This window comes from Nicotiana tomentosiformis, chromosome 9 (genome assembly GCF_000390325.3).
Source record: "Nicotiana tomentosiformis chromosome 9, ASM39032v3, whole genome shotgun sequence".
Lineage (NCBI taxonomy): Eukaryota > Viridiplantae > Streptophyta > Magnoliopsida > Solanales > Solanaceae > Nicotiana > Nicotiana tomentosiformis.
In genome coordinates, this window is record NC_090820.1 from 70,485,776 (window position 1) to 70,498,403 (window position 12,628).

A 12,628-nucleotide genomic window follows, 5' to 3' on the forward strand; every position below is an offset into this window, starting at 1 on the left:
AAGCCTCTGTGTCATATACTAAAGAGAACGGTGTTGCCCCCGTACTGGATTTTGACGATGTTCGATATGCCCAAAGGACTTCGGGCAATATTTGTCTCCATTTTCCCTTAGCGTCGTTCAATCTCTTCTTTAGATTTTGAATAATGGTCTTGTTTGTCGATTCGGAATGTCTGTTCCCACTAGGATGATATTGCATCGACAGGATCCTTTTTATTTTGTGATCTTCGAGAAACTGTCACTTTGCTGCCGACGAATTGCTTTCCATTGTCGCATACGATCTGGGCAGGTATCCCGAATCGGCATATAATGTGGTCCTAGATGAAATCTATGACTTCTTTCTCTCTAATTTTCTCGAGAGCCTGCGACGTCAACCCACTTAGAGAAATAGTCAGTCATAAACAATTTAAATTTAGCTTTACTTGGGGCCGATGGTAGAGGGCCGACGATATCCATTCCCCATTTCATGAATGGCCATGGAGATAACACTGAGTGGAGTTGATCTCTGGGTTAGTGAATCATCGTTGCATACCTTTGACATTTCTCACACTTTCGAACAAACTCTTTTGTATTTTTTTCCATATCGGACCAATAGTATCCTGCTCTGATGACTTTGTGAACCAATGATTCGGCACCGAAATAATTTCTACAGGTGCCCTCGTGGATTTCTCGTAGGACGTAGTCGGTATCTCCTGGTCCCAAATATATTGCCAATGGTCCATCGAAGATCCTTCTATACAGTGTTCCGTCTTCGGCCAATGTGAATCTTGCGACCTTCGCGCGTAGAGTCCTTGATTCCCTAGGGTATGATGGAAGATTCCCGTTCTTTAGGTATTCGATATATTTGTTCCTCCTATCCCAGGTCAGACTAGTGGAGTTGATTTCGGCGTGGCCTTCTTCGATTACTGACCTTGAAAATTGTATGACAGTCCCCGAGCTAATATCGTCGTCTTCGACTGATGACCCTAAATTTGCGAGGACATCGGCCTCTCTATTTTGTTCTCGAGGAACATGCTGTAGAGTCCATTATTTAAATCGATATAGAGTCACCTGTAGTTTGTCCAAGTATCTCTGCATTCGATATTCTCGAACCTCGAAGGTTCTGTTGACTTGGTTTACCACAAGCAAGGAATCACATTTGGCCTCGATGACTTCTACTCCCAAACCTTTAGCTATATCGAGACCCGCAATCATGGCCTCATACTCGGCCTTATTGTTAGTTAACTTGGCAGTTTTGATAGCTTGCCTAATTGTATTACCCGTAGGTGGCTTCAAAATGATACCTAACCCGGAGCCCTTCATGTTTGAAGCACCATCTGTGAAGAGGGTTCACACCCCCGATGATGTACCCGACTTTATTAATAGTTCCTTTTCGACCTCGGGTACGAGGGATGGCGTAAAGTCGGCCACGAAGTACGCTAAGATTTGAGACTTGATGGTCGTTCGGGGTCGATACTCGATATCGTACCCACTGATCTCGACGACCCATTTGGCCAATCGGCCCAAAAGTTTGGGCTTATGCAAAATATTGCGAAGAGGATAAGTAGTAACCACGCAGATCAGGTGACACTGAAAATATGGTTTTAATTTTCTAGAGGCGTTTATTAGGGCAAGCACGAATTTTTTTAAGTGTGGGTACCGAGTCTCGGCCTCACCTAAAATTCGACTAATATAGTAAACAGGAAATTGCGTACCTTGCTCTTCTCTAACTAGGACCCCACTTACCATGATATCCAAAACTGCTAAGTACAAGTAGAGTCGCTCGTCCGCTTTCAGGGTATGAAGCAGTGGCGGGTTCGAGAGGTACCGCTTTAATTCTTCCAATGTTTGTTGGCATTCCGGGGTCCATGCAAAACTGTTCTTCTTTTTTAGAAGTGAGAAGAACCTATAACTTCTATCTGAAGACCTCGAGATGAATTGGCCTACGGCGGCTATGCGCCCTGTTATTCTTTGTACGGACTTAACATTGTCCACGACCGTGATGTCTTCGATTGCCTTGATCTTATCGGGGTTGATTTCGATTCCCCGATTTGATACCATAAAGCCGAGGAACTTGCCCGAGTCGACCCCGAATGCACATTTCTCCGGGTTGAGCTTCATGTTGTATTTCCTTAGTATATCGAAGGTCTCCTGCAAATATGTCAAATGGTCATCTGCTCGTAGGGACTTAACTAGCATATCGTCAATATAAAATTCCATTAATTTACCTATTTGTTCTTCGAACATTCGATTTACTAAGCGTTGATAAGTGACACCAGCATTTTTTAGTCCAAACGGCATTACATTATAACAATAGGTACCGTACTTAGTGGTGAACGAAGTGTTTTCTTGATCCTCCGGATTCATTTGTATTTGATTGTACCCAGAGTAGGCATCGAGAAAACTAAGGATCTCGGGGTCGGCCGTGGCATCGATCATGCGATTGATATTCGGCAGAGGAAAAGAGTCTTTAGGACATGCTTTGTTTAAATCTTTATAGTCTACGCACATTCTAAGTTTATTTCCCTTTTTAGGGACTACGACCACGTTTGCTAACCATTCAGGATATTTTACCTCCCGAATGGATCCTATTTTGAGAAGTTTGGTTACCTCGTCCTTGATGAATGCATGTTTTACCTCGGACTGAGGCCTTCTCTTTTGTTTTACCGGGCAGAACTTCGGGTCCAAGCTCAGTCGATGTGTAGTGATCTCCGACTGGATCCCTGTCATATCTAGGTGGGACCAAGCAAAACAATCCATATTATCGATAAGAAATCTAATGAATTTTTCCCTGATCTTCGGGGTTAACCCCGTACCCAGGTATACCTTTCGATCGGGTAGATGCTCGATCAATATGACTTGCTCCAGTTCCTCGACAGTCGATTTGGTGGCGTCGGAATCCTCGGGGATTATGAAGGATCGGGGGATACAGTAGTTATCGTCCTCGTCTCTTCCCTGCTTCTCTGACTGAGTCGAGGCTGGTGGCTGTGGTTGCTATTTAGCTTCTTGTTTTCCTTTGGACTCCGATCCCTTTGTTGACGAAAGCGACGATACCGGTATTACTTCATCGATCGCGAACATCTCTTTTGCAACATGTTGTTCCCCGTACACCGTTTTTACTCCATCCGGTGTTAGGAACTTCAGCATTTGGTGAAGGGTTGAGGGGACCGCCCTCATGTTATGAATCTAGGTTCTTTCGAGCAGTGTGTTGTATCTCATATCGCCCTCGATCACATGGAACTTTATTTCTTGAATAGTCCCGGCTACATTTATTGGTAGGGTGATTTCACCTTTAGTTATTTCACTCGCCATGTTGAAGCCATTGAGAATCTGAGTTGCTGGTACGATCTAATCTTGTAGGCCGAGCTGCTCCACGACCCTCGATCGAATAATATTGGCTGAGCTTCCTATATCAATTAAAACACGTTTAACCTGAATTTTATTCATAAGGATAGAGATTACCAAAGCATTATTGTGAGGTTGTGAGATCAATTCTGCTTCCTCGTCATTGAATGATAAAGTGCATTCTGGCACATAGTCTCGAGTTTGTTTTTCCCTGGTGATTGATACTTTAGTGCGTTTGAACATAGGCCCTTGTGGAATATCGACCCCGCTAACGATCATGTGAATCACGTGATGTGGTTCTTCCAGCTCGTTTTTTCTGTTTGCATCCTTGTCTCTGAAATGGTTCTTAGCTCGGTCACTCAAAAATTCTCGAAGGTGACCCTCGTTGAATAGACAAGCCACCTCCTCCCTTAGTTGTCTGTCATCTTCGGTTCTATAACCATGTGTACCGTGGTATTTGCATATTTGACTGGGGTTTCTTTGGATGGATCGGTTTGTAGGGGTCTGGGCCATCTAGTATCTTTGATTCTCCCAATGGCCGACACAATACCTGATGCGTCGATGCTGAAGTTGTATTCTGATAATCGTGGTGCTTCTGTGGGATCGACATGTTTATCGAAGCCACTTTTTCTCATGAGCCCTCGAGAGCTCTGTCCTCGATCGTTCCTTCGATCATTTCGGATGGGATTGCATCCTGGGCCGTTGTTTCTAAGATCAGCGTTGTATGGTTGATACCGATCTCTGTTCGACAAGGGTTCTCTGTCGATATCCCTTTGAGTTCTGCCGATGGGCCTGTTTGGATAAACGGAACCGGAAGGGGTCCCTAATTGATCATCCTCGATCCTGATCTTTGACTGGTTCCGATTATGTACATAGGCCCAGGTTACCGCTGGATATTCAATTAAATTCTGTTTTAGCTGTCATGATGCCACCGAACTGTGTTCGTTCAAACCCTGAGTAAAGGCTTGAACAGCCAATCATTTGTGACCGATGGTAGTTCCATGTGTTCCATCTGGAATCGAGATACGAATTCCCTCAACATTTCGTTGTCTTTTTGTTTCACCTTGAAGAGGTCCGACTTCCTAGTTGCAACCTTTATCGCTCCAGCATGTGCTTTTACGAAGGAGTCTGCAAGCATGGCGAAGGAATCGATGGAATTAGGCGGCAAATTGTGGTACCATATCATTGCTCATTTCGACAAGGTTTCTCCAAAAATTTTCAGTAAAACAGATTCAATCTCATCGCCTTCCAAGTCATTCCCTTTTACTGTGTATGTATAAGAAGTGACATGCTCATTAGGGTCAGTGGTCCTATTGTACTTAGGAATTTCTGGCATTCGGAATTTCTTCGGAATGGGTTTCAGTGCCGCACTTGGAGGGAAAGGCTTCTGTACAAATTTCTTTGAATCCATACCCTTTAAAATCGGCGGTGTCCCCGATATTTGGTCAACTCGGGAATTGTATGTCTCTACTTTCTTGTCATTTGCCTCGATTTTCTTTTCTCCCGATTCAATCCGTTTAGTGAGCTCCTCGAACATTTTCATAATGGCGGGGTCAGTCCCCGATTCGTTAGCATTCGACCTTTCCGGCACAGGCTCGGTCCTTTGAACGACTTCTGGTTCGATCCTACTCGGTGTTCGGTGTTGATTTTGTAGTTGTGCTATAGCGGCCTGTTGAGCCTGTAACATTTCGAATATCAATTGGAGGCTAACTCCACCATCTTCTCCGCCCTGCGTACCTCGACCACCTGATCGAACTTCCCTGCGTATACTACCTTCAGGCTCAACGCCCAAATATGCATTTAGGGCGACATGTGAACTGACATCGACGAGATTTTCAATTGGTGCTCCCTCGAGGTCGGCCTGAGGCACCTCGATTCCTGGGCGACAATGTTGTCATTTTCCCCATGAAATCCGAGGTTGTTGTCACCATGTGTAGGCGTTGCTTGTGAGTTTGACATGTTTATCCTGAAAATAAAGTTTCTTACGAGAACAAGTGTAAAGCAGTGTGTGTTATCGGAATCAGTATTAAGCAATCACTATTATCCTAGGCCCCACAATGGGCGCCAAACTATTTACCCTTAAAATTGGATAACAATTAAACTTATAGTGCGGTTCTAAGAATACATGATTTCACTTAATACCAATTGATAAATATGAGGATCAATAACAGAAATGAACTATAAAGTAAAACAAACCAGTGTTAGAATGGAACTCAGCCCTCGAGTCTGGATACCCTCGAACTGGTTGATGCAAGAACAATTAAAATATAATAAACTGATGAACAATCGTATAAACGAGAAAGAAAATTGTATTGCTTTTATCTTTGTGAATCGTCCTCTACAAATGATTAGGGGCCCCTTTATATAGTAGAGGAATCTCACTTATGGTATAGTTATAATTACATAAGAAAATCTCATGATTAGCTAATTAACCGTTTCTGATTTGATCCGTTCCGAGATTTACGCCACGATCCTCGACCAGTTACCGAGATTTACGCTGTGATCTTCGACCAGTCACGGATATCTCGCCTTTCTGTTATTATGCTATCTTCGATCTTGCTCGATGTCTGTCTCATTTGGCTTCGATCGCTACTAGCCTCGATCTCGACAGGTATCTCGGTTCTGAACTTGGTACCTAGTCCTCGTGATTTAGTCTGTTCCGTTACGAGGCCGTCCTTCGATGTAATCTTCCGGTCTCTGTCAAATAGTAAAATCGGGTGGGCCCGATTTTAACCGTATACACCAAAATTTCTTGAATATCTTTAATATAAGCTTTCAATTCTTTCTTTACAAAGTTTTACTGGATCATACAGTTTAGCATTTCAAGACTGAGTTTGATTTGTATTAGAGAAGTGATGTTAAAAATGTATAAATTATTCAAATACAGATGCCTACCGATAAAAAAAACCACAGCGCCAAGCTGCCTCTTCCAGAAGAGGAAGCAGCTGAAATGCTAGCTTGCCAACCAAGGCCTTCTTTCGGTATTTCAAGATTTTTGTGCATCTTTATTATTGTACTCATTTGTTCTGTACGTGTACCTTTCCTGTGCTGGACATTATAACAACACTGTTTTTGCTCAATTCTATAGACGCGTGAAAATCTGGCCGAACAAATGGGCCCCAATTGGATTTTCTTTTAACACATACGGCTTGCACCCATTCACAAAGTACACCCTCTGACCTGTGGGACCTACTTAGTAATAGCCAAATTCTTAATTTCATCTAACCCTTTTCTTCAACTTGTTCATTCACTGAATTAAATATCATGCCACTTTTTCTTTCTTCTAAATTTTATAGCTCATATGGTTTGTGATTTTATAAAATAGCATATATTTGTTTTAGTATTAATAGGAAAAAACATCAATCTTTACTTTATAATCAATATCAACTTTAATAGTCAAAGGGAGGTAAACCAAATAATTCAAAACAGCCTTATCCTTAATTTTTACATTCTTTATCTATTACAGTTTAAAAATATAATGGAAAGGAATGTACTCCATATGTCCCAAAAAATGATATTTTTTAAAATTTAAGAGTTAAACTTCTTAACTTTGACCATAAATTCGAAATAAAATATTTAAGTTTTTTAAAATAAAAACTATATATTTAAATATACGTAAAAGTATTATAAGTCATGATAATTAATAATTCAAAAAATTTAAAAGGTACAAATTAAGAAGATATTAAATTTCTTTTTCAAAGTTACATATGTTGTCTAATAAATGATATAACAATCATATGTCCATGCTTAGTTGTATTTACTAAGAGATATAAATAATAATTCTGTCAAATAATCTTATTAGTAATGTTATTAATTGAATTTCTACATGAGTGCAAAAAATTAAGGAGAAGAATTAATCTAAATAGTCGCTAACCAATTCGCTTAAACAAAAAATTCAGGAATTAATAATACATAATTCATGTACAATAAATATAATGATGTATAATTAGTGTATAATATATGTAAATCAAGTGGGAGAAGAAATTAGTGAATCGACCGTCTATTTGCGTAAAAATCCTAACTTTCAAAGACATCTTGGATGGGAAAAATACATAGGTGAGCACTTTCTAGAAAATATTTAATAAAATAATACTACTCTTTGTTTATTCCATAAATGGCAAATGTTTTTACACTAACGGCAGATAGAATTTATGCACATAATTAATGAGTAGACAAAATACACCAATTATGGGATATTTGTCTTCTCACTTTCTCTCTCTTTCTCCTATTTGAAATTAAGGATTCACTTATAATCTCTTATTTTTCATTAGATTTCTTTCTCTTCTTTAACCGTTATACTCATTTTATTCACTTAATCATTATGAAACTACTACTACATATTTAATTATTCACTATATATATTTGGTATAATTTTTTAGGGGAATTATGTGTATCACGTCTTGCTTATATATAATTCGTTGTTCAAATCATATTTGGTTTCAATTTGTAATCTGGTTTCATGTATTTGAAAATCATTAATGTCGATATAATTAATTATAATAAAGTTATATTGTGAATATAGTAAATTATACTGAAATTATATATTGAAATTGTACGGTGGGTATAAAATTAGATTAAAATCTATACTATGGATATCATAAATTTGATAAAAATTATATTGTGAATATAATAAATTATACTGAAATTATATTGTGAATATAATAAAATATTTACTTAAATATACTAAAATTATATTGTGGTACTCGTTGGGAGTTATGGTCCAATGGGGGTGAATCGAATCATCCTGAAATTATACTAACGTATACAAAAATATTATATTAAAATAAAAAAAATACTATGGATATCATAAATTTTACTGTGAATATAATAAATTATACTTAAACATACTGAAATTATATTTATGGTACTTGTTGGGAATTATCTATGTCCTATGGAGAGTGAATCATACTGAAATTATGCTTGTAGGTTTAAAATATATTGCAAGTATTTTCAAATTATGCTGTGAAAATGATTGGAGAATTTATTTTGCTCGCAATTCATTATTATTGTCCTATAATTTTGGAATGAATTGCTTAGGCTGGGAAACAACGAGATTTCCACATAAAAATAGGTGATTTTGTTTTAGGTGGAGATGCTATATAGAAGGTAAGTCTTCTTTGGCATTTAATATCAATTACGATGAAAAATTATTGGTTTAGATTTCGGTTAAACGTGATTATCGGTCCAAATTGATAGCTTTCTGCTAGAAGATGTATTTATGAAGTTGTCATGTAAAATACTTATTGATGCTTAGATTGTGAAAAAATTTCTTAAATTTTGGCGGTTATGTTTTTTCCTAGTGCAACACAATTTATTGTGCCCGTGCGGCATCTAGTCAATTAAGAAACCCAACGCATCACCTAAATACAGATATGGCACACACTTCAATGACATTATTCCATCAAGTACACCGCAATCTTTCCTTTCTTCCTATACGGATGTACCCTAGGACGAGTTACTAATCACTATACAATTCGCAAATACACTTTTAGAGTACAATCAAGAATATGGAGAAATCATCACAGGAAAATCTGATACTGGTGAATCGGGAATCCGACGGGGTTGCATGGGTCACAATAAACCGACCCAAGTCCCTAAATTCCCTGACTAAGTCAATGATGGTTGATCTTGCTCGAATTTTCAAGTCCTTGGACGCGGATGATTCGGATCGGGTCAGTATACTCACCGGATCGGGTCGATCGTTCTGCTCGGGCGTTGACCTGACGGCAGCGGAGGACGTGTTTAAGGGTGACGTGAAGGATGTGGAGACTGATCCGGTGGCGCAAATGGAACGCTGTAGGAAGCCCATCATTGGGGCTATTGGGGGATTTGCTGTGACTGCTGGTTTTGAGATTTCTCTTGCTTGTGATTTGTTGGTTGCCTCTAATGATGCTAAATTCTTGGACACTCATGCAAGGTTTGTCTTATTTTTCGGAATTTTTCTTTTGCTTTTGCTATATTGATAGTAATATGGAAAAAAGAATGGTTTTTTTCTTCTAAATTTACTTATTTGGGCGGTTCTGTTTATGATGTTACTCTGTTGATGAAGAAACATATGATCAATGTTAGGATATATTTGGATAATGGAACTGTCGAAGCTGGATGGTGGTGATTTTTAAGAAGTGAGCTTTATTACCTTAAGTCATGCTATATTGGAGAAATTGAGACTGGATTTAGCTTGATTCTTAATTAGTAAGTTATGACTAGGCTGAATGAGTTCTCCCCCATACTGAGCATCTCAATTCTCAGGTTTCAATTCAACTAGTTGAGCCTTCCCATAAAAAATTTGGAAAATAAACTAGTTGGCTTTTTGATTCATAGCTTGATTAGTGTCTTAAGAAGCTTAGATTACACCAGATAGGAGTTGGTTTTCCTGCAAAATTGTGCTTACAATTGTATCTTAACTAGTACTTCTGTATTGACAGTTAGCACCAAACCAAGCTATTTAGCTTTACTACTTTTCGTTCTTGAACTTGATTTTTAAAGTATCGACTGTGCTTCAGTTTCATAGTTGATTTTAAGTTTTACTTACAGAGTAGTTTAAGTTTTAAGCTTATTGTTTATGTGATCTAAAATGAAATCTCTGCATTTGACCAATCATTAGTCACCTGTGGACTTTAGCCCCATGTAAGCCGCTATTAAAATGAGACAAAGTCCTTAGCTGTATAAATTCTAAGCTGAAAATTCTATTGAATACAGAGAGTTCCCGTCAGCGTCTGAGTTACAAGTTAATTGAGGCTATCAACCCCTTGAAAAACCTGATCTACCTAAAGTTATAAGTGTTCATGGTATTTTCAGTTGTTCTACTTGAGTTCTAAGCTACTTAAACACTTGAACCCAATCTGTATACAAGTTCTGTGATATTAATGTTAAACTTCATATGTGTTTCTAGATGATTTTCTGACAAGAGTGTCTTTGCTTTTGTGATGCAGGTTTGGGATATTTCCTTCTTGGGGTCTATCTCAGAAACTCTCTCGTGTTATTGGACCCAGCCGAGCTCGTGAAGCATCTTTAACTGCAATGCCTATCAGCGCAGAACAAGCTGAGAGATGGGGTATGGTAAATTATGTTGTAGACAGAAGTGAACTTTTGAAGAAAGCTAGGTAAATAGCAGAAGCCATCATCAAGAACAACCACGACCTGGTTTTGAAGTACAAGGCAGTAATCAATGATGGGTTCAAACAAGACTTGACCCGAGCCCTTGCTCTTGAGAAGGTAACAACATCTCCTGTTTTTGTTACGGTTTACAAGCTAATTGTACATCTTGTTTGAAGCAGTGCCCATCCTGTCTAATTTTAACTTATTGCCTATTATCTGTATCTAAATCTGTTAAGTATTATATTAAAAGAGAACCCATGCATGCATTGCAGGTATAGTAGATGCTAATACAAATTAGAAAGAAAGGGAAGTACTCTGGAAAAACAGTCTATCGCTTCTTCCTAGTACCCATAGCCCCATCCACCCTCCAGTTCTCTCACCGGAAAAAAAAAATGACCTCGCGAAATACCAGATAAGAACCCATCCAACAGCCCTTGAAGAAAAAAGATAGCTGAGATTGAAATAGGGGGAAAGGGAGAAACCAATTCAGGTGGTTGCACCTTTTTAAAGTTAATCCTAAATCATGCATGAAGAATCTGATATTTGTCTAACATCAAGATCGATGGTTGATTATTAGTCTCTGGTGTGGCTATTCCCTATGGTGTTCATACCCTCAAATGTAGTAATTCACCTTAAATTGTGAAGTTGGTGGTTGCTTCTGTATTACAAGCCCATACAATATCTTGTCGCAATGTTGTGTTGCTCCTCTCTCTCTCTCTCTCTCTCTCTCTCTCTCTCTCTCTTTTTCTTGGTTGTGTTGCTTGTCTTGTGAAATCTTCTAGCCTGCAGAGAACTGTTGACGAGATAAAATAAAAAAGGGAAAAATGGATGTCGAGTATCCAAGTTACTCTCCAACTTAAGTGATCCACTTAATCTTGTTAGTTCACCTCTTCTGGATGCGTTGAGGTTGTTATCGTCAGAGTGCCATGTCAAAAATTAGAAACTAATGAATACTTGTACAAAATCTTGCAATCACCATGTAGCCGCACTACCTGCAACTTAATATACTGATGTGTGTGCTTTATTGTCATTTCCAGGAGAGGGCACACGATTATTACGATGGAATGTCCAAGGATCACTTTAAGAAACTGCAAGAGTTCATTGCTGGTCGGAGTTCAAGCAAACCTTCCTCAAAATTATAGATTTCTCATGTTATTCTGCTTTTGAAATAAACTAGTCTACGCGCACGTTTTATTGAGAAATTTCAAGTAAAAGTAAATATTACTTTGTTTGTCTCATTTTACACGGCACTGTATTGATCAAACACTAAGATAGATGTTATTCTATTTTCAGTAGAGTGACGATCTTCTTAAAAAGGCACAACCATGGTCAACCATTCTACACACTCCGTCTTCTTTGTGACATGACATTGTTAAGGTTTTGTATTACGCCCTATAATTTCTTCCACGATTTACTGAATTTGATAATTTTTTGCCCAACTTTAGTCCTAAATAGGATAAGCGGTCGTTGTAAATATAATCCGGTCTAAAAGTCCAGAGTCGAATCCCACAGAGAACTAAGGTTTAGCTATAACTGTTCACAATCACGACTGTGATTCTTATTTTAAACTAATTAACTAGCAACTATTAAAAGCAATAAAAATTATTAATTAGGAAGACTAAAAGTCGGAGACAAGATTAAGAAGGCCTAGAGTTATGATTTTTTCAATTGTCAGAATCCTTCCCGCTACGTTTCCTACAATTTCGCCTAAGTATTCTCTACTGATCGTGAGCATTTTAGGTGTCGTAATTCTCTCTCGAGCAACTAGAATAATATACTAGACATATTTTTTCAAACTACGCTAGCTGGTACTATCTCACCGCTCACTATGACGTTAAGGCTTTGTTATTCCTAAACTCACCTTTAAACGAGTCGTATTGATTCCTCACATACATTAGGAGTGACGTTGTTTAACAACCACCTAAATATGTATCCTTTTCCAAGTAATACATAATAAATAGGAACGGTCAATCGATGGCCATTCAATCAACTGAAATAAGCACGTAGTTAACCAAGTAGAGAAATCCAAAGGCTAAATTACATAAAAACGTAACAAAAATTTATCCTACAAAAAGTTCCATCAAAACCCTAGATAAGAAATTAGTTATTCATAATAGTACGTAAAACTACAATAATAAAATTCATAACCATGGAAAATAGGAAGAAAGAGGGAAAATGTGAAGTTGAATCCTTCTCCTTGTTCCAAGCG

The 12,628-nt window shown here is 38.3% G+C and overlaps 1 pseudogene; it reads left to right on the plus strand.

The window, feature by feature from the left end:
* The first annotated feature begins 8,626 nt into the window (after window positions 1–8,626).
* LOC104111810 (probable enoyl-CoA hydratase 1, peroxisomal) lies at window positions 8,627–11,762 on the plus strand (annotated as a pseudogene).
* The last annotated feature ends 866 nt before the right edge of the window (window positions 11,763–12,628 follow it).